This window comes from Schistocerca americana, unplaced genomic scaffold (genome assembly GCF_021461395.2).
Source record: "Schistocerca americana isolate TAMUIC-IGC-003095 unplaced genomic scaffold, iqSchAmer2.1 HiC_scaffold_180, whole genome shotgun sequence".
Classification (NCBI taxonomy): Eukaryota; Metazoa; Arthropoda; class Insecta; order Orthoptera; family Acrididae; genus Schistocerca; species Schistocerca americana.
Genome location: NW_025725885.1, coordinates 328,768 through 353,838, shown reverse-complemented (window position 1 = coordinate 353,838; position 25,071 = coordinate 328,768). Strand labels below are relative to the sequence as shown.

General features: G+C 54.7%; 62 non-coding genes across 62 annotated transcripts; 13 read left to right on the top strand and 49 right to left on the bottom strand.

Annotated features, from left to right (window-relative positions):
- Positions 1-346: 346 nt before the first annotated feature.
- Trnai-aau lies at positions 347-420 on the bottom strand. The gene has a single exon. It is a non-coding gene; the product is annotated as a tRNA-Ile (tRNA).
- Positions 421-618: 198 nt separating this feature from the next.
- Trnae-uuc lies at positions 619-690 on the bottom strand. The gene has a single exon. It is a non-coding gene; the product is annotated as a tRNA-Glu (tRNA).
- Positions 691-955: 265 nt separating this feature from the next.
- Trnam-cau lies at positions 956-1,028 on the bottom strand. Its single transcript has one exon. It is a non-coding gene; the product is annotated as a tRNA-Met (tRNA).
- Positions 1,029-1,321: 293 nt separating this feature from the next.
- Positions 1,322-1,392, bottom strand: Trnag-gcc. Its single transcript has one exon. It is a non-coding gene; the product is annotated as a tRNA-Gly (tRNA).
- A 341-nt stretch (positions 1,393-1,733) lies between these two features.
- On the top strand, positions 1,734-1,805 carry Trnag-ucc. The gene has a single exon. It is a non-coding gene; the product is annotated as a tRNA-Gly (tRNA).
- Positions 1,806-2,386: 581 nt separating this feature from the next.
- Positions 2,387-2,460, bottom strand: Trnai-aau. The gene has a single exon. It is a non-coding gene; the product is annotated as a tRNA-Ile (tRNA).
- A 198-nt stretch (positions 2,461-2,658) lies between these two features.
- Positions 2,659-2,730, bottom strand: Trnae-uuc. Its single transcript has one exon. It is a non-coding gene; the product is annotated as a tRNA-Glu (tRNA).
- A 265-nt stretch (positions 2,731-2,995) lies between these two features.
- Trnam-cau lies at positions 2,996-3,068 on the bottom strand. The gene has a single exon. It is a non-coding gene; the product is annotated as a tRNA-Met (tRNA).
- Positions 3,069-3,361: 293 nt separating this feature from the next.
- Trnag-gcc lies at positions 3,362-3,432 on the bottom strand. The gene has a single exon. It is a non-coding gene; the product is annotated as a tRNA-Gly (tRNA).
- A 341-nt stretch (positions 3,433-3,773) lies between these two features.
- Positions 3,774-3,845, top strand: Trnag-ucc. Its single transcript has one exon. It is a non-coding gene; the product is annotated as a tRNA-Gly (tRNA).
- Positions 3,846-4,426: 581 nt separating this feature from the next.
- Trnai-aau lies at positions 4,427-4,500 on the bottom strand. The gene has a single exon. It is a non-coding gene; the product is annotated as a tRNA-Ile (tRNA).
- Positions 4,501-4,698: 198 nt separating this feature from the next.
- Positions 4,699-4,770, bottom strand: Trnae-uuc. Its single transcript has one exon. It is a non-coding gene; the product is annotated as a tRNA-Glu (tRNA).
- A 265-nt stretch (positions 4,771-5,035) lies between these two features.
- On the bottom strand, positions 5,036-5,108 carry Trnam-cau. The gene has a single exon. It is a non-coding gene; the product is annotated as a tRNA-Met (tRNA).
- Positions 5,109-5,401: 293 nt separating this feature from the next.
- Positions 5,402-5,472, bottom strand: Trnag-gcc. Its single transcript has one exon. It is a non-coding gene; the product is annotated as a tRNA-Gly (tRNA).
- A 341-nt stretch (positions 5,473-5,813) lies between these two features.
- On the top strand, positions 5,814-5,885 carry Trnag-ucc. Its single transcript has one exon. It is a non-coding gene; the product is annotated as a tRNA-Gly (tRNA).
- Positions 5,886-6,466: 581 nt separating this feature from the next.
- On the bottom strand, positions 6,467-6,540 carry Trnai-aau. Its single transcript has one exon. It is a non-coding gene; the product is annotated as a tRNA-Ile (tRNA).
- Positions 6,541-6,738: 198 nt separating this feature from the next.
- Positions 6,739-6,810, bottom strand: Trnae-uuc. Its single transcript has one exon. It is a non-coding gene; the product is annotated as a tRNA-Glu (tRNA).
- Positions 6,811-7,075: 265 nt separating this feature from the next.
- Positions 7,076-7,148, bottom strand: Trnam-cau. Its single transcript has one exon. It is a non-coding gene; the product is annotated as a tRNA-Met (tRNA).
- Positions 7,149-7,441: 293 nt separating this feature from the next.
- On the bottom strand, positions 7,442-7,512 carry Trnag-gcc. The gene has a single exon. It is a non-coding gene; the product is annotated as a tRNA-Gly (tRNA).
- Positions 7,513-7,853: 341 nt separating this feature from the next.
- Trnag-ucc lies at positions 7,854-7,925 on the top strand. Its single transcript has one exon. It is a non-coding gene; the product is annotated as a tRNA-Gly (tRNA).
- Positions 7,926-8,506: 581 nt separating this feature from the next.
- On the bottom strand, positions 8,507-8,580 carry Trnai-aau. The gene has a single exon. It is a non-coding gene; the product is annotated as a tRNA-Ile (tRNA).
- A 198-nt stretch (positions 8,581-8,778) lies between these two features.
- On the bottom strand, positions 8,779-8,850 carry Trnae-uuc. The gene has a single exon. It is a non-coding gene; the product is annotated as a tRNA-Glu (tRNA).
- Positions 8,851-9,115: 265 nt separating this feature from the next.
- On the bottom strand, positions 9,116-9,188 carry Trnam-cau. Its single transcript has one exon. It is a non-coding gene; the product is annotated as a tRNA-Met (tRNA).
- Positions 9,189-9,481: 293 nt separating this feature from the next.
- On the bottom strand, positions 9,482-9,552 carry Trnag-gcc. The gene has a single exon. It is a non-coding gene; the product is annotated as a tRNA-Gly (tRNA).
- Positions 9,553-9,893: 341 nt separating this feature from the next.
- Positions 9,894-9,965, top strand: Trnag-ucc. The gene has a single exon. It is a non-coding gene; the product is annotated as a tRNA-Gly (tRNA).
- A 581-nt stretch (positions 9,966-10,546) lies between these two features.
- On the bottom strand, positions 10,547-10,620 carry Trnai-aau. Its single transcript has one exon. It is a non-coding gene; the product is annotated as a tRNA-Ile (tRNA).
- A 198-nt stretch (positions 10,621-10,818) lies between these two features.
- On the bottom strand, positions 10,819-10,890 carry Trnae-uuc. Its single transcript has one exon. It is a non-coding gene; the product is annotated as a tRNA-Glu (tRNA).
- A 265-nt stretch (positions 10,891-11,155) lies between these two features.
- On the bottom strand, positions 11,156-11,228 carry Trnam-cau. The gene has a single exon. It is a non-coding gene; the product is annotated as a tRNA-Met (tRNA).
- A 293-nt stretch (positions 11,229-11,521) lies between these two features.
- Positions 11,522-11,592, bottom strand: Trnag-gcc. The gene has a single exon. It is a non-coding gene; the product is annotated as a tRNA-Gly (tRNA).
- A 341-nt stretch (positions 11,593-11,933) lies between these two features.
- On the top strand, positions 11,934-12,005 carry Trnag-ucc. Its single transcript has one exon. It is a non-coding gene; the product is annotated as a tRNA-Gly (tRNA).
- A 581-nt stretch (positions 12,006-12,586) lies between these two features.
- Trnai-aau lies at positions 12,587-12,660 on the bottom strand. The gene has a single exon. It is a non-coding gene; the product is annotated as a tRNA-Ile (tRNA).
- A 198-nt stretch (positions 12,661-12,858) lies between these two features.
- On the bottom strand, positions 12,859-12,930 carry Trnae-uuc. The gene has a single exon. It is a non-coding gene; the product is annotated as a tRNA-Glu (tRNA).
- Positions 12,931-13,195: 265 nt separating this feature from the next.
- Positions 13,196-13,268, bottom strand: Trnam-cau. The gene has a single exon. It is a non-coding gene; the product is annotated as a tRNA-Met (tRNA).
- Positions 13,269-13,561: 293 nt separating this feature from the next.
- Trnag-gcc lies at positions 13,562-13,632 on the bottom strand. The gene has a single exon. It is a non-coding gene; the product is annotated as a tRNA-Gly (tRNA).
- A 341-nt stretch (positions 13,633-13,973) lies between these two features.
- Positions 13,974-14,045, top strand: Trnag-ucc. The gene has a single exon. It is a non-coding gene; the product is annotated as a tRNA-Gly (tRNA).
- Positions 14,046-14,626: 581 nt separating this feature from the next.
- Trnai-aau lies at positions 14,627-14,700 on the bottom strand. The gene has a single exon. It is a non-coding gene; the product is annotated as a tRNA-Ile (tRNA).
- Positions 14,701-14,898: 198 nt separating this feature from the next.
- Positions 14,899-14,970, bottom strand: Trnae-uuc. The gene has a single exon. It is a non-coding gene; the product is annotated as a tRNA-Glu (tRNA).
- A 265-nt stretch (positions 14,971-15,235) lies between these two features.
- On the bottom strand, positions 15,236-15,308 carry Trnam-cau. Its single transcript has one exon. It is a non-coding gene; the product is annotated as a tRNA-Met (tRNA).
- Positions 15,309-15,601: 293 nt separating this feature from the next.
- Trnag-gcc lies at positions 15,602-15,672 on the bottom strand. Its single transcript has one exon. It is a non-coding gene; the product is annotated as a tRNA-Gly (tRNA).
- Positions 15,673-16,013: 341 nt separating this feature from the next.
- Trnag-ucc lies at positions 16,014-16,085 on the top strand. Its single transcript has one exon. It is a non-coding gene; the product is annotated as a tRNA-Gly (tRNA).
- Positions 16,086-16,666: 581 nt separating this feature from the next.
- Trnai-aau lies at positions 16,667-16,740 on the bottom strand. Its single transcript has one exon. It is a non-coding gene; the product is annotated as a tRNA-Ile (tRNA).
- A 198-nt stretch (positions 16,741-16,938) lies between these two features.
- Positions 16,939-17,010, bottom strand: Trnae-uuc. The gene has a single exon. It is a non-coding gene; the product is annotated as a tRNA-Glu (tRNA).
- Positions 17,011-17,275: 265 nt separating this feature from the next.
- Positions 17,276-17,348, bottom strand: Trnam-cau. Its single transcript has one exon. It is a non-coding gene; the product is annotated as a tRNA-Met (tRNA).
- A 293-nt stretch (positions 17,349-17,641) lies between these two features.
- Positions 17,642-17,712, bottom strand: Trnag-gcc. The gene has a single exon. It is a non-coding gene; the product is annotated as a tRNA-Gly (tRNA).
- A 341-nt stretch (positions 17,713-18,053) lies between these two features.
- Positions 18,054-18,125, top strand: Trnag-ucc. The gene has a single exon. It is a non-coding gene; the product is annotated as a tRNA-Gly (tRNA).
- A 581-nt stretch (positions 18,126-18,706) lies between these two features.
- Positions 18,707-18,780, bottom strand: Trnai-aau. Its single transcript has one exon. It is a non-coding gene; the product is annotated as a tRNA-Ile (tRNA).
- A 198-nt stretch (positions 18,781-18,978) lies between these two features.
- Positions 18,979-19,050, bottom strand: Trnae-uuc. Its single transcript has one exon. It is a non-coding gene; the product is annotated as a tRNA-Glu (tRNA).
- A 265-nt stretch (positions 19,051-19,315) lies between these two features.
- Positions 19,316-19,388, bottom strand: Trnam-cau. The gene has a single exon. It is a non-coding gene; the product is annotated as a tRNA-Met (tRNA).
- A 293-nt stretch (positions 19,389-19,681) lies between these two features.
- Trnag-gcc lies at positions 19,682-19,752 on the bottom strand. The gene has a single exon. It is a non-coding gene; the product is annotated as a tRNA-Gly (tRNA).
- Positions 19,753-20,093: 341 nt separating this feature from the next.
- Positions 20,094-20,165, top strand: Trnag-ucc. Its single transcript has one exon. It is a non-coding gene; the product is annotated as a tRNA-Gly (tRNA).
- Positions 20,166-20,746: 581 nt separating this feature from the next.
- On the bottom strand, positions 20,747-20,820 carry Trnai-aau. The gene has a single exon. It is a non-coding gene; the product is annotated as a tRNA-Ile (tRNA).
- Positions 20,821-21,018: 198 nt separating this feature from the next.
- Trnae-uuc lies at positions 21,019-21,090 on the bottom strand. The gene has a single exon. It is a non-coding gene; the product is annotated as a tRNA-Glu (tRNA).
- A 265-nt stretch (positions 21,091-21,355) lies between these two features.
- On the bottom strand, positions 21,356-21,428 carry Trnam-cau. The gene has a single exon. It is a non-coding gene; the product is annotated as a tRNA-Met (tRNA).
- A 293-nt stretch (positions 21,429-21,721) lies between these two features.
- On the bottom strand, positions 21,722-21,792 carry Trnag-gcc. Its single transcript has one exon. It is a non-coding gene; the product is annotated as a tRNA-Gly (tRNA).
- A 341-nt stretch (positions 21,793-22,133) lies between these two features.
- Trnag-ucc lies at positions 22,134-22,205 on the top strand. Its single transcript has one exon. It is a non-coding gene; the product is annotated as a tRNA-Gly (tRNA).
- A 581-nt stretch (positions 22,206-22,786) lies between these two features.
- On the bottom strand, positions 22,787-22,860 carry Trnai-aau. Its single transcript has one exon. It is a non-coding gene; the product is annotated as a tRNA-Ile (tRNA).
- A 198-nt stretch (positions 22,861-23,058) lies between these two features.
- Positions 23,059-23,130, bottom strand: Trnae-uuc. Its single transcript has one exon. It is a non-coding gene; the product is annotated as a tRNA-Glu (tRNA).
- Positions 23,131-23,395: 265 nt separating this feature from the next.
- On the bottom strand, positions 23,396-23,468 carry Trnam-cau. The gene has a single exon. It is a non-coding gene; the product is annotated as a tRNA-Met (tRNA).
- Positions 23,469-23,761: 293 nt separating this feature from the next.
- On the bottom strand, positions 23,762-23,832 carry Trnag-gcc. The gene has a single exon. It is a non-coding gene; the product is annotated as a tRNA-Gly (tRNA).
- A 341-nt stretch (positions 23,833-24,173) lies between these two features.
- On the top strand, positions 24,174-24,245 carry Trnag-ucc. Its single transcript has one exon. It is a non-coding gene; the product is annotated as a tRNA-Gly (tRNA).
- Positions 24,246-24,265: 20 nt separating this feature from the next.
- Trnag-ucc lies at positions 24,266-24,337 on the top strand. Its single transcript has one exon. It is a non-coding gene; the product is annotated as a tRNA-Gly (tRNA).
- A 581-nt stretch (positions 24,338-24,918) lies between these two features.
- On the bottom strand, positions 24,919-24,992 carry Trnai-aau. Its single transcript has one exon. It is a non-coding gene; the product is annotated as a tRNA-Ile (tRNA).
- Positions 24,993-25,071: the final 79 nt, after the last annotated feature.

Sequence of the window (25,071 nt, the reverse complement as noted above, 5' to 3'; positions counted from 1 at the left end):
TTTCACGGTGGCGTCTCCCTGACCGAATCGGGCTGTAGCTCCGAAAACAATGGAGAAACAAAAATAGGAAGTAAAACTGCCAATAGTGCCCTGTGTTCCCATGCGCTCACCCGCCCAAGTACTGACAAGGGCCAAAGTTGTTACGCATCGGCAATCGGACATTTTCTTTCATTTTCTCTAACCAGTGTATTCAAGATATTATGGCCATTGCCGAGCGAATGCTGTAGTGCTTCCCCACGAGTCGGGTTCGGATCCTCTGTCAACTTCCACGCAGGGTGATGATCATTTGGTCATCACACTCGCCAGCTGAAATCGGCGCTGCCTTTTCGCAGTAGTAAAAGAGTAGTGGCCCGTGGGGGGATCGAACCCACGACCTTCGCGTTATTAGCACGACGCTCTAACCAACTGAGCTAACGGGCCTCGGCAGATGCAGTTGCTCAGCCCTACGCTGGAATCAGCTGGCATGAAGCCATACACCATTCCTACGGTCGTCGTGTGTCTGCTTCCCTAGTCTATATTCTGCTGACGGTCACGAAACAGTAGCTATATTGCGAGCAGGACGGGAAACGGCCGCTCGGACAGCTCAAACTTGTCACGATTCGTGTGGAAAAAATTCCGTTCCGGTACCGGGAATCGAACCCGGGCCTCCTGGGTGAAAGCCAGGTATCCTAGCCACTAGACCACACCGGATGCGGCCGTTTCATTCGCCCGTTCGTACGGTCGCTTGTCGCATTGTCGCTCTCTTTGCGAGCATCTTTGCACATACTGACTGGCAAGGCGCGCACCTCAAACGTCGCAGAGCAATGCTTTTGGCTTCATGCTCTGCTGGGAGAAGAGGAAAAGGGAAGCTGTATGTAAACATTTTCTCGCTGAAGCGTTGAAACGTTGTGGATAACAAACAAGAAATAAGTTGGCGCCCTAGCAACAGCACCACCATCAGTCACAGAAAATTAGATGCCCCGGGTGAGGATCGAACTCACGACCTTAAGATTATGAGACTTACGCGCTGCCTACTGCGCTACCGAGGCAGGCGATCGTTACACTTTCTGGAATCTTGGTAAGTACCGAATACAAGTGGTAGAGAGTCTGCACTCCCTGGCTCATTTTTTCTGTTGCTACACGTGCATTCACGGCGCGGCAGGCAACTTGCGATGCTAGGCCGACGCCAGTATGTACAATAGCACGCAGGAGTCCAAACGAGCAGTCGTCCGCGCTGCATGATTGGTTCTTTCCACACGGAATCCCGCGGTTCATTCTCATGGCTCACGCAGTTCGAGTGCGAAAGACACGCAGCACCCCTACCGGAGAAAAAACAAAATGATGCATCGGCCGGGAATCGAACCCGGGCCGCCCGCGTGGCAGGCGAGCATTCTACCACTGAACCACCGATGCTCGGGCCGGCGGTACCTTCACGCTGCTTCCCGAGCAGGTGTCTCAAGGGAAAGTGGGACTGCCGTCAAGCGCCGTAGCATTCTGTGGAGAAGATGCTGCAGACGCTGAATCCTGCACTGCGCTGCTTAAAGATGCCGCCAGAACGCGGTCCTCTGCGTACTCTTGCGTCGCCGGCGCCGACTCTTGCCAAAGGATGCGAAATGTGCGCGGATACGCTGTCCGAATGCGTCTGGATGTGCTCCCCTAGCCTGCCTCGAAATGCGCCTGCCGGGTACGATCACCTTCGGCCGCTGCCGACAGGCGGGAAGCCGACTCAGCGCGGTGGCGGGGCGCTCGCTTGTGCGGTGGTGGTGTAATGGTCAGCATAGTTGCCTTCCAAGCAGTTGATCCGGGTTCGATTCCCGGCCACCGCAGCAGGCTTTTAATTTCGCCTATGAGTACTTTTGCCACGCGCTCTTAAACTATTGTTTTTTCGCCCTCTTACTCGCTGCATACCAGCCCTTAGTGTGTCTCGACTTGTCTCGACTTTGCTCAGCTGACGCGAGAGCTGACGCTCTCAAATCGGCCTATATCAAAACGACAAGCACGAGAAACGACTGAGAGAGGTAAGGAGAGGCGAGGCGATGGACACACAGCACGCCCCCTTCATTTCACGGTGGCGTCTCCCTGACCGAATCGGGCTGTAGCTCCGAAAACAATGGAGAAACAAAAATAGGAAGTAAAACTGCCAATAGTGCCCTGTGTTCCCATGCGCTCACCCGCCCAAGTACTGACAAGGGCCAAAGTTGTTACGCATCGGCAATCGGACATTTTCTTTCATTTTCTCTAACCAGTGTATTCAAGATATTATGGCCATTGCCGAGCGAATGCTGTAGTGCTTCCCCACGAGTCGGGTTCGGATCCTCTGTCAACTTCCACGCAGGGTGATGATCATTTGGTCATCACACTCGCCAGCTGAAATCGGCGCTGCCTTTTCGCAGTAGTAAAAGAGTAGTGGCCCGTGGGGGGATCGAACCCACGACCTTCGCGTTATTAGCACGACGCTCTAACCAACTGAGCTAACGGGCCTCGGCAGATGCAGTTGCTCAGCCCTACGCTGGAATCAGCTGGCATGAAGCCATACACCATTCCTACGGTCGTCGTGTGTCTGCTTCCCTAGTCTATATTCTGCTGACGGTCACGAAACAGTAGCTATATTGCGAGCAGGACGGGAAACGGCCGCTCGGACAGCTCAAACTTGTCACGATTCGTGTGGAAAAAATTCCGTTCCGGTACCGGGAATCGAACCCGGGCCTCCTGGGTGAAAGCCAGGTATCCTAGCCACTAGACCACACCGGATGCGGCCGTTTCATTCGCCCGTTCGTACGGTCGCTTGTCGCATTGTCGCTCTCTTTGCGAGCATCTTTGCACATACTGACTGGCAAGGCGCGCACCTCAAACGTCGCAGAGCAATGCTTTTGGCTTCATGCTCTGCTGGGAGAAGAGGAAAAGGGAAGCTGTATGTAAACATTTTCTCGCTGAAGCGTTGAAACGTTGTGGATAACAAACAAGAAATAAGTTGGCGCCCTAGCAACAGCACCACCATCAGTCACAGAAAATTAGATGCCCCGGGTGAGGATCGAACTCACGACCTTAAGATTATGAGACTTACGCGCTGCCTACTGCGCTACCGAGGCAGGCGATCGTTACACTTTCTGGAATCTTGGTAAGTACCGAATACAAGTGGTAGAGAGTCTGCACTCCCTGGCTCATTTTTTCTGTTGCTACACGTGCATTCACGGCGCGGCAGGCAACTTGCGATGCTAGGCCGACGCCAGTATGTACAATAGCACGCAGGAGTCCAAACGAGCAGTCGTCCGCGCTGCATGATTGGTTCTTTCCACACGGAATCCCGCGGTTCATTCTCATGGCTCACGCAGTTCGAGTGCGAAAGACACGCAGCACCCCTACCGGAGAAAAAACAAAATGATGCATCGGCCGGGAATCGAACCCGGGCCGCCCGCGTGGCAGGCGAGCATTCTACCACTGAACCACCGATGCTCGGGCCGGCGGTACCTTCACGCTGCTTCCCGAGCAGGTGTCTCAAGGGAAAGTGGGACTGCCGTCAAGCGCCGTAGCATTCTGTGGAGAAGATGCTGCAGACGCTGAATCCTGCACTGCGCTGCTTAAAGATGCCGCCAGAACGCGGTCCTCTGCGTACTCTTGCGTCGCCGGCGCCGACTCTTGCCAAAGGATGCGAAATGTGCGCGGATACGCTGTCCGAATGCGTCTGGATGTGCTCCCCTAGCCTGCCTCGAAATGCGCCTGCCGGGTACGATCACCTTCGGCCGCTGCCGACAGGCGGGAAGCCGACTCAGCGCGGTGGCGGGGCGCTCGCTTGTGCGGTGGTGGTGTAATGGTCAGCATAGTTGCCTTCCAAGCAGTTGATCCGGGTTCGATTCCCGGCCACCGCAGCAGGCTTTTAATTTCGCCTATGAGTACTTTTGCCACGCGCTCTTAAACTATTGTTTTTTCGCCCTCTTACTCGCTGCATACCAGCCCTTAGTGTGTCTCGACTTGTCTCGACTTTGCTCAGCTGACGCGAGAGCTGACGCTCTCAAATCGGCCTATATCAAAACGACAAGCACGAGAAACGACTGAGAGAGGTAAGGAGAGGCGAGGCGATGGACACACAGCACGCCCCCTTCATTTCACGGTGGCGTCTCCCTGACCGAATCGGGCTGTAGCTCCGAAAACAATGGAGAAACAAAAATAGGAAGTAAAACTGCCAATAGTGCCCTGTGTTCCCATGCGCTCACCCGCCCAAGTACTGACAAGGGCCAAAGTTGTTACGCATCGGCAATCGGACATTTTCTTTCATTTTCTCTAACCAGTGTATTCAAGATATTATGGCCATTGCCGAGCGAATGCTGTAGTGCTTCCCCACGAGTCGGGTTCGGATCCTCTGTCAACTTCCACGCAGGGTGATGATCATTTGGTCATCACACTCGCCAGCTGAAATCGGCGCTGCCTTTTCGCAGTAGTAAAAGAGTAGTGGCCCGTGGGGGGATCGAACCCACGACCTTCGCGTTATTAGCACGACGCTCTAACCAACTGAGCTAACGGGCCTCGGCAGATGCAGTTGCTCAGCCCTACGCTGGAATCAGCTGGCATGAAGCCATACACCATTCCTACGGTCGTCGTGTGTCTGCTTCCCTAGTCTATATTCTGCTGACGGTCACGAAACAGTAGCTATATTGCGAGCAGGACGGGAAACGGCCGCTCGGACAGCTCAAACTTGTCACGATTCGTGTGGAAAAAATTCCGTTCCGGTACCGGGAATCGAACCCGGGCCTCCTGGGTGAAAGCCAGGTATCCTAGCCACTAGACCACACCGGATGCGGCCGTTTCATTCGCCCGTTCGTACGGTCGCTTGTCGCATTGTCGCTCTCTTTGCGAGCATCTTTGCACATACTGACTGGCAAGGCGCGCACCTCAAACGTCGCAGAGCAATGCTTTTGGCTTCATGCTCTGCTGGGAGAAGAGGAAAAGGGAAGCTGTATGTAAACATTTTCTCGCTGAAGCGTTGAAACGTTGTGGATAACAAACAAGAAATAAGTTGGCGCCCTAGCAACAGCACCACCATCAGTCACAGAAAATTAGATGCCCCGGGTGAGGATCGAACTCACGACCTTAAGATTATGAGACTTACGCGCTGCCTACTGCGCTACCGAGGCAGGCGATCGTTACACTTTCTGGAATCTTGGTAAGTACCGAATACAAGTGGTAGAGAGTCTGCACTCCCTGGCTCATTTTTTCTGTTGCTACACGTGCATTCACGGCGCGGCAGGCAACTTGCGATGCTAGGCCGACGCCAGTATGTACAATAGCACGCAGGAGTCCAAACGAGCAGTCGTCCGCGCTGCATGATTGGTTCTTTCCACACGGAATCCCGCGGTTCATTCTCATGGCTCACGCAGTTCGAGTGCGAAAGACACGCAGCACCCCTACCGGAGAAAAAACAAAATGATGCATCGGCCGGGAATCGAACCCGGGCCGCCCGCGTGGCAGGCGAGCATTCTACCACTGAACCACCGATGCTCGGGCCGGCGGTACCTTCACGCTGCTTCCCGAGCAGGTGTCTCAAGGGAAAGTGGGACTGCCGTCAAGCGCCGTAGCATTCTGTGGAGAAGATGCTGCAGACGCTGAATCCTGCACTGCGCTGCTTAAAGATGCCGCCAGAACGCGGTCCTCTGCGTACTCTTGCGTCGCCGGCGCCGACTCTTGCCAAAGGATGCGAAATGTGCGCGGATACGCTGTCCGAATGCGTCTGGATGTGCTCCCCTAGCCTGCCTCGAAATGCGCCTGCCGGGTACGATCACCTTCGGCCGCTGCCGACAGGCGGGAAGCCGACTCAGCGCGGTGGCGGGGCGCTCGCTTGTGCGGTGGTGGTGTAATGGTCAGCATAGTTGCCTTCCAAGCAGTTGATCCGGGTTCGATTCCCGGCCACCGCAGCAGGCTTTTAATTTCGCCTATGAGTACTTTTGCCACGCGCTCTTAAACTATTGTTTTTTCGCCCTCTTACTCGCTGCATACCAGCCCTTAGTGTGTCTCGACTTGTCTCGACTTTGCTCAGCTGACGCGAGAGCTGACGCTCTCAAATCGGCCTATATCAAAACGACAAGCACGAGAAACGACTGAGAGAGGTAAGGAGAGGCGAGGCAATGGACACACAGCACGCCCCCTTCATTTCACGGTGGCGTCTCCCTGACCGAATCGGGCTGTAGCTCCGAAAACAATGGAGAAACAAAAATAGGAAGTAAAACTGCCAATAGTGCCCTGTGTTCCCATGCGCTCACCCGCCCAAGTACTGACAAGGGCCAAAGTTGTTACGCATCGGCAATCGGACATTTTCTTTCATTTTCTCTAACCAGTGTATTCAAGATATTATGGCCATTGCCGAGCGAATGCTGTAGTGCTTCCCCACGAGTCGGGTTCGGATCCTCTGTCAACTTCCACGCAGGGTGATGATCATTTGGTCATCACACTCGCCAGCTGAAATCGGCGCTGCCTTTTCGCAGTAGTAAAAGAGTAGTGGCCCGTGGGGGGATCGAACCCACGACCTTCGCGTTATTAGCACGACGCTCTAACCAACTGAGCTAACGGGCCTCGGCAGATGCAGTTGCTCAGCCCTACGCTGGAATCAGCTGGCATGAAGCCATACACCATTCCTACGGTCGTCGTGTGTCTGCTTCCCTAGTCTATATTCTGCTGACGGTCACGAAACAGTAGCTATATTGCGAGCAGGACGGGAAACGGCCGCTCGGAGAGCTCAAACTTGTCACGATTCGTGTGGAAAAAATTCCGTTCCGGTACCGGGAATCGAACCCGGGCCTCCTGGGTGAAAGCCAGGTATCCTAGCCACTAGACCACACCGGATGCGGCCGTTTCATTCGCCCGTTCGTACGGTCGCTTGTCGCATTGTCGCTCTCTTTGCGAGCATCTTTGCACATACTGACTGGCAAGGCGCGCACCTCAAACGTCGCAGAGCAATGCTTTTGGCTTCATGCTCTGCTGGGAGAAGAGGAAAAGGGAAGCTGTATGTAAACATTTTCTCGCTGAAGCGTTGAAACGTTGTGGATAACAAACAAGAAATAAGTTGGCGCCCTAGCAACAGCACCACCATCAGTCACAGAAAATTAGATGCCCCGGGTGAGGATCGAACTCACGACCTTAAGATTATGAGACTTACGCGCTGCCTACTGCGCTACCGAGGCAGGCGATCGTTACACTTTCTGGAATCTTGGTAAGTACCGAATACAAGTGGTAGAGAGTCTGCACTCCCTGGCTCATTTTTTCTGTTGCTACACGTGCATTCACGGCGCGGCAGGCAACTTGCGATGCTAGGCCGACGCCAGTATGTACAATAGCACGCAGGAGTCCAAACGAGCAGTCGTCCGCGCTGCATGATTGGTTCTTTCCACACGGAATCCCGCGGTTCATTCTCATGGCTCACGCAGTTCGAGTGCGAAAGACACGCAGCACCCCTACCGGAGAAAAAACAAAATGATGCATCGGCCGGGAATCGAACCCGGGCCGCCCGCGTGGCAGGCGAGCATTCTACCACTGAACCACCGATGCTCGGGCCGGCGGTACCTTCACGCTGCTTCCCGAGCAGGTGTCTCAAGGGAAAGTGGGACTGCCGTCAAGCGCCGTAGCATTCTGTGGAGAAGATGCTGCAGACGCTGAATCCTGCACTGCGCTGCTTAAAGATGCCGCCAGAACGCGGTCCTCTGCGTACTCTTGCGTCGCCGGCGCCGACTCTTGCCAAAGGATGCGAAATGTGCGCGGATACGCTGTCCGAATGCGTCTGGATGTGCTCCCCTAGCCTGCCTCGAAATGCGCCTGCCGGGTACGATCACCTTCGGCCGCTGCCGACAGGCGGGAAGCCGACTCAGCGCGGTGGCGGGGCGCTCGCTTGTGCGGTGGTGGTGTAATGGTCAGCATAGTTGCCTTCCAAGCAGTTGATCCGGGTTCGATTCCCGGCCACCGCAGCAGGCTTTTAATTTCGCCTATGAGTACTTTTGCCACGCGCTCTTAAACTATTGTTTTTTCGCCCTCTTACTCGCTGCATACCAGCCCTTAGTGTGTCTCGACTTGTCTCGACTTTGCTCAGCTGACGCGAGAGCTGACGCTCTCAAATCGGCCTATATCAAAACGACAAGCACGAGAAACGACTGAGAGAGGTAAGGAGAGGCGAGGCGATGGACACACAGCACGCCCCCTTCATTTCACGGTGGCGTCTCCCTGACCGAATCGGGCTGTAGCTCCGAAAACAATGGAGAAACAAAAATAGGAAGTAAAACTGCCAATAGTGCCCTGTGTTCCCATGCGCTCACCCGCCCAAGTACTGACAAGGGCCAAAGTTGTTACGCATCGGCAATCGGACATTTTCTTTCATTTTCTCTAACCAGTGTATTCAAGATATTATGGCCATTGCCGAGCGAATGCTGTAGTGCTTCCCCACGAGTCGGGTTCGGATCCTCTGTCAACTTCCACGCAGGGTGATGATCATTTGGTCATCACACTCGCCAGCTGAAATCGGCGCTGCCTTTTCGCAGTAGTAAAAGAGTAGTGGCCCGTGGGGGGATCGAACCCACGACCTTCGCGTTATTAGCACGACGCTCTAACCAACTGAGCTAACGGGCCTCGGCAGATGCAGTTGCTCAGCCCTACGCTGGAATCAGCTGGCATGAAGCCATACACCATTCCTACGGTCGTCGTGTGTCTGCTTCCCTAGTCTATATTCTGCTGACGGTCACGAAACAGTAGCTATATTGCGAGCAGGACGGGAAACGGCCGCTCGGACAGCTCAAACTTGTCACGATTCGTGTGGAAAAAATTCCGTTCCGGTACCGGGAATCGAACCCGGGCCTCCTGGGTGAAAGCCAGGTATCCTAGCCACTAGACCACACCGGATGCGGCCGTTTCATTCGCCCGTTCGTACGGTCGCTTGTCGCATTGTCGCTCTCTTTGCGAGCATCTTTGCACATACTGACTGGCAAGGCGCGCACCTCAAACGTCGCAGAGCAATGCTTTTGGCTTCATGCTCTGCTGGGAGAAGAGGAAAAGGGAAGCTGTATGTAAACATTTTCTCGCTGAAGCGTTGAAACGTTGTGGATAACAAACAAGAAATAAGTTGGCGCCCTAGCAACAGCACCACCATCAGTCACAGAAAATTAGATGCCCCGGGTGAGGATCGAACTCACGACCTTAAGATTATGAGACTTACGCGCTGCCTACTGCGCTACCGAGGCAGGCGATCGTTACACTTTCTGGAATCTTGGTAAGTACCGAATACAAGTGGTAGAGAGTCTGCACTCCCTGGCTCATTTTTTCTGTTGCTACACGTGCATTCACGGCGCGGCAGGCAACTTGCGATGCTAGGCCGACGCCAGTATGTACAATAGCACGCAGGAGTCCAAACGAGCAGTCGTCCGCGCTGCATGATTGGTTCTTTCCACACGGAATCCCGCGGTTCATTCTCATGGCTCACGCAGTTCGAGTGCGAAAGACACGCAGCACCCCTACCGGAGAAAAAACAAAATGATGCATCGGCCGGGAATCGAACCCGGGCCGCCCGCGTGGCAGGCGAGCATTCTACCACTGAACCACCGATGCTCGGGCCGGCGGTACCTTCACGCTGCTTCCCGAGCAGGTGTCTCAAGGGAAAGTGGGACTGCCGTCAAGCGCCGTAGCATTCTGTGGAGAAGATGCTGCAGACGCTGAATCCTGCACTGCGCTGCTTAAAGATGCCGCCAGAACGCGGTCCTCTGCGTACTCTTGCGTCGCCGGCGCCGACTCTTGCCAAAGGATGCGAAATGTGCGCGGATACGCTGTCCGAATGCGTCTGGATGTGCTCCCCTAGCCTGCCTCGAAATGCGCCTGCCGGGTACGATCACCTTCGGCCGCTGCCGACAGGCGGGAAGCCGACTCAGCGCGGTGGCGGGGCGCTCGCTTGTGCGGTGGTGGTGTAATGGTCAGCATAGTTGCCTTCCAAGCAGTTGATCCGGGTTCGATTCCCGGCCACCGCAGCAGGCTTTTAATTTCGCCTATGAGTACTTTTGCCACGCGCTCTTAAACTATTGTTTTTTCGCCCTCTTACTCGCTGCATACCAGCCCTTAGTGTGTCTCGACTTGTCTCGACTTTGCTCAGCTGACGCGAGAGCTGACGCTCTCAAATCGGCCTATATCAAAACGACAAGCACGAGAAACGACTGAGAGAGGTAAGGAGAGGCGAGGCGATGGACACACAGCACGCCCCCTTCATTTCACGGTGGCGTCTCCCTGACCGAATCGGGCTGTAGCTCCGAAAACAATGGAGAAACAAAAATAGGAAGTAAAACTGCCAATAGTGCCCTGTGTTCCCATGCGCTCACCCGCCCAAGTACTGACAAGGGCCAAAGTTGTTACGCATAGGCAATCGGACATTTTCTTTCATTTTCTCTAACCAGTGTATTCAAGATATTATGGCCATTGCCGAGCGAATGCTGTAGTGCTTCCCCACGAGTCGGGTTCGGATCCTCTGTCAACTTCCACGCAGGGTGATGATCATTTGGTCATCACACTCGCCAGCTGAAATCGGCGCTGCCTTTTCGCAGTAGTAAAAGAGTAGTGGCCCGTGGGGGGATCGAACCCACGACCTTCGCGTTATTAGCACGACGCTCTAACCAACTGAGCTAACGGGCCTCGGCAGATGCAGTTGCTCAGCCCTACGCTGGAATCAGCTGGCATGAAGCCATACACCATTCCTACGGTCGTCGTGTGTCTGCTTCCCTAGTCTATATTCTGCTGACGGTCACGAAACAGTAGCCATATTGCGAGCAGGACGGGAAACGGCCGCTCGGACAGCTCAAACTTGTCACGATTCGTGTGGAAAAAATTCCGTTCCGGTACCGGGAATCGAACCCGGGCCTCCTGGGTGAAAGCCAGGTATCCTAGCCACTAGACCACACCGGATGCGGCCGTTTCATTCGCCCGTTCGTACGGTCGCTTGTCGCATTGTCGCTCTCTTTGCGAGCATCTTTGCACATACTGACTGGCAAGGCGCGCACCTCAAACGTCGCAGAGCAATGCTTTTGGCTTCATGCTCTGCTGGGAGAAGAGGAAAAGGGAAGCTGTATGTAAACATTTTCTCGCTGAAGCGTTGAAACGTTGTGGATAACAAACAAGAAATAAGTTGGCGCCCTAGCAACAGCACCACCATCAGTCACAGAAAATTAGATGCCCCGGGTGAGGATCGAACTCACGACCTTAAGATTATGAGACTTACGCGCTGCCTACTGCGCTACCGAGGCAGGCGATCGTTACACTTTCTGGAATCTTGGTAAGTACCGAATACAAGTGGTAGAGAGTCTGCACTCCCTGGCTCATTTTTTCTGTTGCTACACGTGCATTCACGGCGCGGCAGGCAACTTGCGATGCTAGGCCGACGCCAGTATGTACAATAGCACGCAGGAGTCCAAACGAGCAGTCGTCCGCGCTGCATGATTGGTTCTTTCCACACGGAATCCCGCGGTTCATTCTCATGGCTCACGCAGTTCGAGTGCGAAAGACACGCAGCACCCCTACCGGAGAAAAAACAAAATGATGCATCGGCCGGGAATCGAACCCGGGCCGCCCGCGTGGCAGGCGAGCATTCTACCACTGAACCACCGATGCTCGGGCCGGCGGTACCTTCACGCTGCTTCCCGAGCAGGTGTCTCAAGGGAAAGTGGGACTGCCGTCAAGCGCCGTAGCATTCTGTGGAGAAGATGCTGCAGACGCTGAATCCTGCACTGCGCTGCTTAAAGATGCCGCCAGAACGCGGTCCTCTGCGTACTCTTGCGTCGCCGGCGCCGACTCTTGCCAAAGGATGCGAAATGTGCGCGGATACGCTGTCCGAATGCGTCTGGATGTGCTCCCCTAGCCTGCCTCGAAATGCGCCTGCCGGGTACGATCACCTTCGGCCGCTGCCGACAGGCGGGAAGCCGACTCAGCGCGGTGGCGGGGCGCTCGCTTGTGCGGTGGTGGTGTAATGGTCAGCATAGTTGCCTTCCAAGCAGTTGATCCGGGTTCGATTCCCGGCCACCGCAGCAGGCTTTTAATTTCGCCTATGAGTACTTTTGCCACGCGCTCTTAAACTATTGTTTTTTCGCCCTCTTACTCGCTGCATACCAGCCCTTAGTGTGTCTCGACTTGTCTCGACTTTGCTCAGCTGACGCGAGAGCTGACGCTCTCAAATCGGCCTATATCAAAACGACAAGCACGAGAAACGACTGAGAGAGGTAAGGAGAGGCGAGGCGATGGACACACAGCACGCCCCCTTCATTTCACGGTGGCGTCTCCCTGACCGAATCGGGCTGTAGCTCCGAAAACAATGGAGAAACAAAAATAGGAAGTAAAACTGCCAATAGTGCCCTGTGTTCCCATGCGCTCACCCGCCCAAGTACTGACAAGGGCCAAAGTTGTTACGCATCGGCAATCGGACATTTTCTTTCATTTTCTCTAACCAGTGTATTCAAGATATTATGGCCATTGCCGAGCGAATGCTGTAGTGCTTCCCCACGAGTCGGGTTCGGATCCTCTGTCAACTTCCACGCAGGGTGATGATCATTTGGTCATCACACTCGCCAGCTGAAATCGGCGCTGCCTTTTCGCAGTAGTAAAAGAGTAGTGGCCCGTGGGGGGATCGAACCCACGACCTTCGCGTTATTAGCACGACGCTCTAACCAACTGAGCTAACGGGCCTCGGCAGATGCAGTTGCTCAGCCCTACGCTGGAATCAGCTGGCATGAAGCCATACACCATTCCTACGGTCGTCGTGTGTCTGCTTCCCTAGTCTATATTCTGCTGACGGTCACGAAACAGTAGCCATATTGCGAGCAGGACGGGAAACGGCCGCTCGGACAGCTCAAACTTGTCACGATTCGTGTGGAAAAAATTCCGTTCCGGTACCGGGAATCGAACCCGGGCCTCCTGGGTGAAAGCCAGGTATCCTAGCCACTAGACCACACCGGATGCGGCCGTTTCATTCGCCCGTTCGTACGGTCGCTTGTCGCATTGTCGCTCTCTTTGCGAGCATCTTTGCACATACTGACTGGCAAGGCGCGCACCTCAAACGTCGCAGAGCAATGCTTTTGGCTTCATGCTCTGCTGGGAGAAGAGGAAAAGGGAAGCTGTATGTAAACATTTTCTCGCTGAAGCGTTGAAACGTTGTGGATAACAAACAAGAAATAAGTTGGCGCCCTAGCAACAGCACCACCATCAGTCACAGAAAATTAGATGCCCCGGGTGAGGATCGAACTCACGACCTTAAGATTATGAGACTTACGCGCTGCCTACTGCGCTACCGAGGCAGGCGATCGTTACACTTTCTGGAATCTTGGTAAGTACCGAATACAAGTGGTAGAGAGTCTGCACTCCCTGGCTCATTTTTTCTGTTGCTACACGTGCATTCACGGCGCGGCAGGCAACTTGCGATGCTAGGCCGACGCCAGTATGTACAATAGCACGCAGGAGTCCAAACGAGCAGTCGTCCGCGCTGCATGATTGGTTCTTTCCACACGGAATCCCGCGGTTCATTCTCATGGCTCACGCAGTTCGAGTGCGAAAGACACGCAGCACCCCTACCGGAGAAAAAACAAAATGATGCATCGGCCGGGAATCGAACCCGGGCCGCCCGCGTGGCAGGCGAGCATTCTACCACTGAACCACCGATGCTCGGGCCGGCGGTACCTTCACGCTGCTTCCCGAGCAGGTGTCTCAAGGGAAAGTGGGACTGCCGTCAAGCGCCGTAGCATTCTGTGGAGAAGATGCTGCAGACGCTGAATCCTGCACTGCGCTGCTTAAAGATGCCGCCAGAACGCGGTCCTCTGCGTACTCTTGCGTCGCCGGCGCCGACTCTTGCCAAAGGATGCGAAATGTGCGCGGATACGCTGTCCGAATGCGTCTGGATGTGCTCCCCTAGCCTGCCTCGAAATGCGCCTGCCGGGTACGATCACCTTCGGCCGCTGCCGACAGGCGGGAAGCCGACTCAGCGCGGTGGCGGGGCGCTCGCTTGTGCGGTGGTGGTGTAATGGTCAGCATAGTTGCCTTCCAAGCAGTTGATCCGGGTTCGATTCCCGGCCACCGCAGCAGGCTTTTAATTTCGCCTATGAGTACTTTTGCCACGCGCTCTTAAACTATTGTTTTTTCGCCCTCTTACTCGCTGCATACCAGCCCTTAGTGTGTCTCGACTTGTCTCGACTTTGCTCAGCTGACGCGAGAGCTGACGCTCTCAAATCGGCCTATATCAAAACGACAAGCACGAGAAACGACTGAGAGAGGTAAGGAGAGGCGAGGCGATGGACACACAGCACGCCCCCTTCATTTCACGGTGGCGTCTCCCTGACCGAATCGGGCTGTAGCTCCGAAAACAATGGAGAAACAAAAATAGGAAGTAAAACTGCCAATAGTGCCCTGTGTTCCCATGCGCTCACCCGCCCAAGTACTGACAAGGGCCAAAGTTGTTACGCATAGGCAATCGGACATTTTCTTTCATTTTCTCTAACCAGTGTATTCAAGATATTATGGCCATTGCCGAGCGAATGCTGTAGTGCTTCCCCACGAGTCGGGTTCGGATCCTCTGTCAACTTCCACGCAGGGTGATGATCATTTGGTCATCACACTCGCCAGCTGAAATCGGCGCTGCCTTTTCGCAGTAGTAAAAGAGTAGTGGCCCGTGGGGGGATCGAACCCACGACCTTCGCGTTATTAGCACGACGCTCTAACCAACTGAGCTAACGGGCCTCGGCAGATGCAGTTGCTCAGCCCTACGCTGGAATCAGCTGGCATGAAGCCATACACCATTCCTACGGTCGTCGTGTGTCTGCTTCCCTAGTCTATATTCTGCTGACGGTCACGAAACAGTAGCCATATTGCGAGCAGGACGGGAAACGGCCGCTCGGACAGCTCAAACTTGTCACGATTCGTGTGGAAAAAATTCCGTTCCGGTACCGGGAATCGAACCCGGGCCTCCTGGGTGAAAGCCAGGTATCCTAGCCACTAGACCACACCGGATGCGGCCGTTTCATTCGCCCGTTCGTACGGTCGCTTGTCGCATTGTCGCTCTCTTTGCGAGCATCTTTGCACATACTGACTGGCAAGGCGCGCACCTCAAACGTCGCAGAGCAATGCTTTTGGCTTCATGCTCTGCTGGGAGAAGAGGAAAAGGGAAGCTGTATGTAAACATTTTCTCGCTGAAGCGTTGAAACGTTGTGGATAACAAACAAGAAATAAGTTGGCGCCCTAGCAACAGCACCACCATCAGTCACAGAAAATTAGATGCCCCGGGTGAGGATCGAACTCACGACCTTAAGATTATGAGACTTACGCGCTGCCTACTGCGCTACCGAGGCAGGCGATCGTTACACTTTCTGGAATCTTGGTAAGTACCGAATACAAGTGGTAGAGAGTCTGCACTCCCTGGCTCATTTTTTCTGTTGCTACACGTGCATTCACGGCGCGGCAGGCAACTTGCGATGCTAGGCCGACGCCAGTATGTACAATAGCACGCAGGAGTCCAAACGAGCAGTCGTCCGCGCTGCATGATTGGTTCTTTCCACACGGAATCCCGCGGTTCATTCTCATGGCTCACGCAGTTCGAGTGCGAAAGACACGCAGCACCCCTACCGGAGAAAAAACAAAATGATGCATCGGCCGGGAATCGAACCCGGGCCGCCCGCGTGGCAGGCGAGCATTCTACCACTGAACCACCGATGCTCGGGCCGGCGGTACCTTCACGCTGCTTCCCGAGCAGGTGTCTCAAGGGAAAGTGGGACTGCCGTCAAGCGCCGTAGCATTCTGTGGAGAAGATGCTGCAGACGCTGAATCCTGCACTGCGCTGCTTAAAGATGCCGCCAGAACGCGGTCCTCTGCGTACTCTTGCGTCGCCGGCGCCGACTCTTGCCAAAGGATGCGAAATGTGCGCGGATACGCTGTCCGAATGCGTCTGGATGTGCTCCCCTAGCCTGCCTCGAAATGCGCCTGCCGGGTACGATCACCTTCGGCCGCTGCCGACAGGCGGGAAGCCGACTCAGCGCGGTGGCGGGGCGCTCGCTTGTGCGGTGGTGGTGTAATGGTCAGCATAGTTGCCTTCCAAGCAGTTGATCCGGGTTCGATTCCCGGCCACCGCAGCAGGCTTTTAATTTCGCCTATGAGTACTTTTGCCACGCGCTCTTAAACTATTGTTTTTTCGCCCTCTTACTCGCTGCATACCAGCCCTTAGTGTGTCTCGACTTGTCTCGACTTTGCTCAGCTGACGCGAGAGCTGACGCTCTCAAATCGGCCTATATCAAAACGACAAGCACGAGAAACGACTGAGAGAGGTAAGGAGAGGCGAGGCGATGGACACACAGCACGCCCCCTTCATTTCACGGTGGCGTCTCCCTGACCGAATCGGGCTGTAGCTCCGAAAACAATGGAGAAACAAAAATAGGAAGTAAAACTGCCAATAGTGCCCTGTGTTCCCATGCGCTCACCCGCCCAAGTACTGACAAGGGCCAAAGTTGTTACGCATCGGCAATCGGACATTTTCTTTCATTTTCTCTAACCAGTGTATTCAAGATATTATGGCCATTGCCGAGCGAATGCTGTAGTGCTTCCCCACGAGTCGGGTTCGGATCCTCTGTCAACTTCCACGCAGGGTGATGATCATTTGGTCATCACACTCGCCAGCTGAAATCGGCGCTGCCTTTTCGCAGTAGTAAAAGAGTAGTGGCCCGTGGGGGGATCGAACCCACGACCTTCGCGTTATTAGCACGACGCTCTAACCAACTGAGCTAACGGGCCTCGGCAGATGCAGTTGCTCAGCCCTACGCTGGAATCAGCTGGCATGAAGCCATACACCATTCCTACGGTCGTCGTGTGTCTGCTTCCCTAGTCTATATTCTGCTGACGGTCACGAAACAGTAGCTATATTGCGAGCAGGACGGGAAACGGCCGCTCGGACAGCTCAAACTTGTCACGATTCGTGTGGAAAAAATTCCGTTCCGGTACCGGGAATCGAACCCGGGCCTCCTGGGTGAAAGCCAGGTATCCTAGCCACTAGACCACACCGGATGCGGCCGTTTCATTCGCCCGTTCGTACGGTCGCTTGTCGCATTGTCGCTCTCTTTGCGAGCATCTTTGCACATACTGACTGGCAAGGCGCGCACCTCAAACGTCGCAGAGCAATGCTTTTGGCTTCATGCTCTGCTGGGAGAAGAGGAAAAGGGAAGCTGTATGTAAACATTTTCTCGCTGAAGCGTTGAAACGTTGTGGATAACAAACAAGAAATAAGTTGGCGCCCTAGCAACAGCACCACCATCAGTCACAGAAAATTAGATGCCCCGGGTGAGGATCGAACTCACGACCTTAAGATTATGAGACTTACGCGCTGCCTACTGCGCTACCGAGGCAGGCGATCGTTACACTTTCTGGAATCTTGGTAAGTACCGAATACAAGTGGTAGAGAGTCTGCACTCCCTGGCTCATTTTTTCTGTTGCTACACGTGCATTCACGGCGCGGCAGGCAACTTGCGATGCTAGGCCGACGCCAGTATGTACAATAGCACGCAGGAGTCCAAACGAGCAGTCGTCCGCGCTGCATGATTGGTTCTTTCCACACGGAATCCCGCGGTTCATTCTCATGGCTCACGCAGTTCGAGTGCGAAAGACACGCAGCACCCCTACCGGAGAAAAAACAAAATGATGCATCGGCCGGGAATCGAACCCGGGCCGCCCGCGTGGCAGGCGAGCATTCTACCACTGAACCACCGATGCTCGGGCCGGCGGTACCTTCACGCTGCTTCCCGAGCAGGTGTCTCAAGGGAAAGTGGGACTGCCGTCAAGCGCCGTAGCATTCTGTGGAGAAGATGCTGCAGACGCTGAATCCTGCACTGCGCTGCTTAAAGATGCCGCCAGAACGCGGTCCTCTGCGTACTCTTGCGTCGCCGGCGCCGACTCTTGCCAAAGGATGCGAAATGTGCGCGGATACGCTGTCCGAATGCGTCTGGATGTGCTCCTCTAGCCTGCCTCGAAATGCGCCTGCCGGGTACGATCACCTTCGGCCGCTGCCGACAGGCGGGAAGCCGACTCAGCGCGGTGGCGGGGCGCTCGCTTGTGCGGTGGTGGTGTAATGGTCAGCATAGTTGCCTTCCAAGCAGTTGATCCGGGTTCGATTCCCGGCCACCGCAGCAGGCTTTTAATTTCGCCTATGAGTACTTTTGCCACGCGCTCTTAAACTATTGTTTTTTCGCCCTCTTACTCGCTGCATACCAGCCCTTAGTGTGTCTCGACTTGTCTCGACTTTGCTCAGCTGACGCGAGAGCTGACGCTCTCAAATCGGCCTATATCAAAACGACAAGCACGAGAAACGACTGAGAGAGGTAAGGAGAGGCGAGGCGATGGACACACAGCACGCCCCCTTCATTTCACGGTGGCGTCTCCCTGACCGAATCGGGCTGTAGCTCCGAAAACAATGGAGAAACAAAAATAGGAAGTAAAACTGCCAATAGTGCCCTGTGTTCCCATGCGCTCACCCGCCCAAGTACTGACAAGGGCCAAAGTTGTTACGCATCGGCAATCGGACATTTTCTTTCATTTTCTCTAACCAGTGTATTCAAGATATTATGGCCATTGCCGAGCGAATGCTGTAGTGCTTCCCCACGAGTCGGGTTCGGATCCTCTGTCAACTTCCACGCAGGGTGATGATCATTTGGTCATCACACTCGCCAGCTGAAATCGGCGCTGCCTTTTCGCAGTAGTAAAAGAGTAGTGGCCCGTGGGGGGATCGAACCCACGACCTTCGCGTTATTAGCACGACGCTCTAACCAACTGAGCTAACGGGCCTCGGCAGATGCAGTTGCTCAGCCCTACGCTGGAATCAGCTGGCATGAAGCCATACACCATTCCTACGGTCGTCGTGTGTCTGCTTCCCTAGTCTATATTCTGCTGACGGTCACGAAACAGTAGCCATATTGCGAGCAGGACGGGAAACGGCCGCTCGGACAGCTCAAACTTGTCACGATTCGTGTGGAAAAAATTCCGTTCCGGTACCGGGAATCGAACCCGGGCCTCCTGGGTGAAAGCCAGGTATCCTAGCCACTAGACCACACCGGATGCGGCCGTTTCATTCGCCCGTTCGTACGGTCGCTTGTCGCATTGTCGCTCTCTTTGCGAGCATCTTTGCACATACTGACTGGCAAGGCGCGCACCTCAAACGTCGCAGAGCAATGCTTTTGGCTTCATGCTCTGCTGGGAGAAGAGGAAAAGGGAAGCTGTATGTAAACATTTTCTCGCTGAAGCGTTGAAACGTTGTGGATAACAAACAAGAAATAAGTTGGCGCCCTAGCAACAGCACCACCATCAGTCACAGAAAATTAGATGCCCCGGGTGAGGATCGAACTCACGACCTTAAGATTATGAGACTTACGCGCTGCCTACTGCGCTACCGAGGCAGGCGATCGTTACACTTTCTGGAATCTTGGTAAGTACCGAATACAAGTGGTAGAGAGTCTGCACTCCCTGGCTCATTTTTTCTGTTGCTACACGTGCATTCACGGCGCGGCAGGCAACTTGCGATGCTAGGCCGACGCCAGTATGTACAATAGCACGCAGGAGTCCAAACGAGCAGTCGTCCGCGCTGCATGATTGGTTCTTTCCACACGGAATCCCGCGGTTCATTCTCATGGCTCACGCAGTTCGAGTGCGAAAGACACGCAGCACCCCTACCGGAGAAAAAACAAAATGATGCATCGGCCGGGAATCGAACCCGGGCCGCCCGCGTGGCAGGCGAGCATTCTACCACTGAACCACCGATGCTCGGGCCGGCGGTACCTTCACGCTGCTTCCCGAGCAGGTGTCTCAAGGGAAAGTGGGACTGCCGTCAAGCGCCGTAGCATTCTGTGGAGAAGATGCTGCAGACGCTGAATCCTGCACTGCGCTGCTTAAAGATGCCGCCAGAACGCGGTCCTCTGCGTACTCTTGCGTCGCCGGCGCCGACTCTTGCCAAAGGATGCGAAATGTGCGCGGATACGCTGTCCGAATGCGTCTGGATGTGCTCCCCTAGCCTGCCTCGAAATGCGCCTGCCGGGTACGATCACCTTCGGCCGCTGCCGACAGGCGGGAAGCCGACTCAGCGCGGTGGCGGGGCGCTCGCTTGTGCGGTGGTGGTGTAATGGTCAGCATAGTTGCCTTCCAAGCAGTTGATCCGGGTTCGATTCCCGGCCACCGCAGCAGGCTTTTAATTTCGCCTATGAGTACTTTTGCCACGCGCTCTTAAACTATTGTTTTTTCGCCCTCTTACTCGCTGCATACCAGCCCTTAGTGTGTCTCGACTTGTCTCGACTTTGCTCAGCTGACGCGAGAGCTGACGCTCTCAAATCGGCCTATATCAAAACGACAAGCACGAGAAACGACTGAGAGAGGTAAGGAGAGGCGAGGCGATGGACACACAGCACGCCCCCTTCATTTCACGGTGGCGTCTCCCTGACCGAATCGGGCTGTAGCTCCGAAAACAATGGAGAAACAAAAATAGGAAGTAAAACTGCCAATAGTGCCCTGTGTTCCCATGCGCTCACCCGCCCAAGTACTGACAAGGGCCAAAGTTGTTACGCATCGGCAATCGGACATTTTCTTTCATTTTCTCTAACCAGTGTATTCAAGATATTATGGCCATTGCCGAGCGAATGCTGTAGTGCTTCCCCACGAGTCGGGTTCGGATCCTCTGTCAACTTCCACGCAGGGTGATGATCATTTGGTCATCACACTCGCCAGCTGAAATCGGCGCTGCCTTTTCGCAGTAGTAAAAGAGTAGTGGCCCGTGGGGGGATCGAACCCACGACCTTCGCGTTATTAGCACGACGCTCTAACCAACTGAGCTAACGGGCCTCGGCAGATGCAGTTGCTCAGCCCTACGCTGGAATCAGCTGGCATGAAGCCATACACCATTCCTACGGTCGTCGTGTGTCTGCTTCCCTAGTCTATATTCTGCTGACGGTCACGAAACAGTAGCTATATTGCGAGCAGGACGGGAAACGGCCGCTCGGACAGCTCAAACTTGTCACGATTCGTGTGGAAAAAATTCCGTTCCGGTACCGGGAATCGAACCCGGGCCTCCTGGGTGAAAGCCAGGTATCCTAGCCACTAGACCACACCGGATGCGGCCGTTTCATTCGCCCGTTCGTACGGTCGCTTGTCGCATTGTCGCTCTCTTTGCGAGCATCTTTGCACATACTGACTGGCAAGGCGCGCACCTCAAACGTCGCAGAGCAATGCTTTTGGCTTCATGCTCTGCTGGGAGAAGAGGAAAAGGGAAGCTGTATGTAAACATTTTCCCGCTGAAGCGTTGAAACGTTGTGGATAACAAACAAGAAATAAGTTGGCGCCCTAGCAACAGCACCACCATCAGTCACAGAAAATTAGATGCCCCGGGTGAGGATCGAACTCACGACCTTAAGATTATGAGACTTACGCGCTGCCTACTGCGCTACCGAGGCAGGCGATCGTTACACTTTCTGGAATCTTGGTAAGTACCGAATACAAGTGGTAGAGAGTCTGCACTCCCTGGCTCATTTTTTCTGTTGCTACACGTGCATTCACGGCGCGGCAGGCAACTTGCGATGCTAGGCCGACGCCAGTATGTACAATAGCACGCAGGAGTCCAAACGAGCAGTCGTCCGCGCTGCATGATTGGTTCTTTCCACACGGAATCCCGCGGTTCATTCTCATGGCTCACGCAGTTCGAGTGCGAAAGACACGCAGCACCCCTACCGGAGAAAAAACAAAATGATGCATCGGCCGGGAATCGAACCCGGGCCGCCCGCGTGGCAGGCGAGCATTCTACCACTGAACCACCGATGCTCGGGCCGGCGGTACCTTCACGCTGCTTCCCGAGCAGGTGTCTCAAGGGAAAGTGGGACTGCCGTCAAGCGCCGTAGCATTCTGTGGAGAAGATGCTGCAGACGCTGAATCCTGCACTGCGCTGCTTAAAGATGCCGCCAGAACGCGGTCCTCTGCGTACTCTTGCGTCGCCGGCGCCGACTCTTGCCAAAGGATGCGAAATGTGCGCGGATACGCTGTCCGAATGCGTCTGGATGTGCTCCCCTAGCCTGCCTCGAAATGCGCCTGCCGGGTACGATCACCTTCGGCCGCTGCCGACAGGCGGGAAGCCGACTCAGCGCGGTGGCGGGGCGCTCGCTTGTGCGGTGGTGGTGTAATGGTCAGCATAGTTGCCTTCCAAGCAGTTGATCCGGGTTCGATTCCCGGCCACCGCAGCAGGCTTTTAATTTCGCCTATGAGTACTTTTGCCACGCGCTCTTAAACTATTGTTTTTTCGCCCTCTTACTCGCTGCATACCAGCCCTTAGTGTGTCTCGACTTGTCTCGACTTTGCTCAGCTGACGCGAGAGCTGACGCTCTCAAATCGGCCTATATCAAAACGACAAGCACGAGAAACGACTGAGAGAGGTAAGGAGAGGCGAGGCGATGGACACACAGCACGCCCCCTTCATTTCACGGTGGCGTCTCCCTGACCGAATCGGGCTGTAGCTCCGAAAACAATGGAGAAACAAAAATAGGAAGTAAAACTGCCAATAGTGCCCTGTGTTCCCATGCGCTCACCCGCCCAAGTACTGACAAGGGCCAAAGTTGTTACGCATCGGCAATCGGACATTTTCTTTCATTTTCTCTAACCAGTGTATTCAAGATATTATGGCCATTGCCGAGCGAATGCTGTAGTGCTTCCCCACGAGTCGGGTTCGGATCCTCTGTCAACTTCCACGCAGGGTGATGATCATTTGGTCATCACACTCGCCAGCTGAAATCGGCGCTGCCTTTTCGCAGTAGTAAAAGAGTAGTGGCCCGTGGGGGGATCGAACCCACGACCTTCGCGTTATTAGCACGACGCTCTAACCAACTGAGCTAACGGGCCTCGGCAGATGCAGTTGCTCAGCCCTACGCTGGAATCAGCTGGCATGAAGCCATACACCATTCCTACGGTCGTCGTGTGTCTGCTTCCCTAGTCTATATTCTGCTGACGGTCACGAAACAGTAGCTATATTGCGAGCAGGACGGGAAACGGCCGCTCGGACAGCTCAAACTTGTCACGATTCGTGTGGAAAAAATTCCGTTCCGGTACCGGGAATCGAACCCGGGCCTCCTGGGTGAAAGCCAGGTATCCTAGCCACTAGACCACACCGGATGCGGCCGTTTCATTCGCCCGTTCGTACGGTCGCTTGTCGCATTGTCGCTCTCTTTGCGAGCATCTTTGCACATACTGACTGGCAAGGCGCGCACCTCAAACGTCGCAGAGCAATGCTTTTGGCTTCATGCTCTGCTGGGAGAAGAGGAAAAGGGAAGCTGTATGTAAACATTTTCCCGCTGAAGCGTTGAAACGTTGTGGATAACAAACAAGAAATAAGTTGGCGCCCTAGCAACAGCACCACCATCAGTCACAGAAAATTAGATGCCCCGGGTGAGGATCGAACTCACGACCTTAAGATTATGAGACTTACGCGCTGCCTACTGCGCTACCGAGGCAGGCGATCGTTACACTTTCTGGAATCTTGGTAAGTACCGAATACAAGTGGTAGAGAGTCTGCACTCCCTGGCTCATTTTTTCTGTTGCTACACGTGCATTCACGGCGCGGCAGGCAACTTGCGATGCTAGGCCGACGCCAGTATGTACAATAGCACGCAGGAGTCCAAACGAGCAGTCGTCCGCGCTGCATGATTGGTTCTTTCCACACGGAATCCCGCGGTTCATTCTCATGGCTCACGCAGTTCGAGTGCGAAAGACACGCAGCACCCCTACCGGAGAAAAAACAAAATGATGCATCGGCCGGGAATCGAACCCGGGCCGCCCGCGTGGCAGGCGAGCATTCTACCACTGAACCACCGATGCTCGGGCCGGCGGTACCTTCACGCTGCTTCCCGAGCAGGTGTCTCAAGGGAAAGTGGGACTGCCGTCAAGCGCCGTAGCATTCTGTGGAGAAGATGCTGCAGACGCTGAATCCTGCACTGCGCTGCTTAAAGATGCCGCCAGAACGCGGTCCTCTGCGTACTCTTGCGTCGCCGGCGCCGACTCTTGCCAAAGGATGCGAAATGTGCGCGGATACGCTGTCCGAATGCGTCTGGATGTGCTCCCCTAGCCTGCCTCGAAATGCGCCTGCCGGGTACGATCACCTTCGGCCGCTGCCGACAGGCGGGAAGCCGACTCAGCGCGGTGGCGGGGCGCTCGCTTGTGCGGTGGTGGTGTAATGGTCAGCATAGTTGCCTTCCAAGCAGTTGATCCGGGTTCGATTCCCGGCCACCGCAGCAGGCTTTTAATTTCGCCTGCGGTGGTGGTGTAATGGTCAGCATAGTTGCCTTCCAAGCAGTTGATCCGGGTTCGATTCCCGGCCACCGCAGCAGGCTTTTAATTTCGCCTATGAGTACTTTTGCCACGCGCTCTTAAACTATTGTTTTTTCGCCCTCTTACTCGCTGCATACCAGCCCTTAGTGTGTCTCGACTTGTCTCGACTTTGCTCAGCTGACGCGAGAGCTGACGCTCTCAAATCGGCCTATATCAAAACGACAAGCACGAGAAACGACTGAGAGAGGTAAGGAGAGGCGAGGCGATGGACACACAGCACGCCCCCTTCATTTCACGGTGGCGTCTCCCTGACCGAATCGGGCTGTAGCTCCGAAAACAATGGAGAAACAAAAATAGGAAGTAAAACTGCCAATAGTGCCCTGTGTTCCCATGCGCTCACCCGCCCAAGTACTGACAAGGGCCAAAGTTGTTACGCATCGGCAATCGGACATTTTCTTTCATTTTCTCTAACCAGTGTATTCAAGATATTATGGCCATTGCCGAGCGAATGCTGTAGTGCTTCCCCACGAGTCGGGTTCGGATCCTCTGTCAACTTCCACGCAGGGTGATGATCATTTGGTCATCACACTCGCCAGCTGAAATCGGCGCTGCCTTTTCGCAGTAGTAAAAGAGTAGTGGCCCGTGGGGGGATCGAACCCACGACCTTCGCGTTATTAGCACGACGCTCTAACCAACTGAGCTAACGGGCCTCGGCAGATGCAGTTGCTCAGCCCTACGCTGGAATCAGCTGGCATGAAGCCATACACCATTCCTACGGTCGTCGTGTGT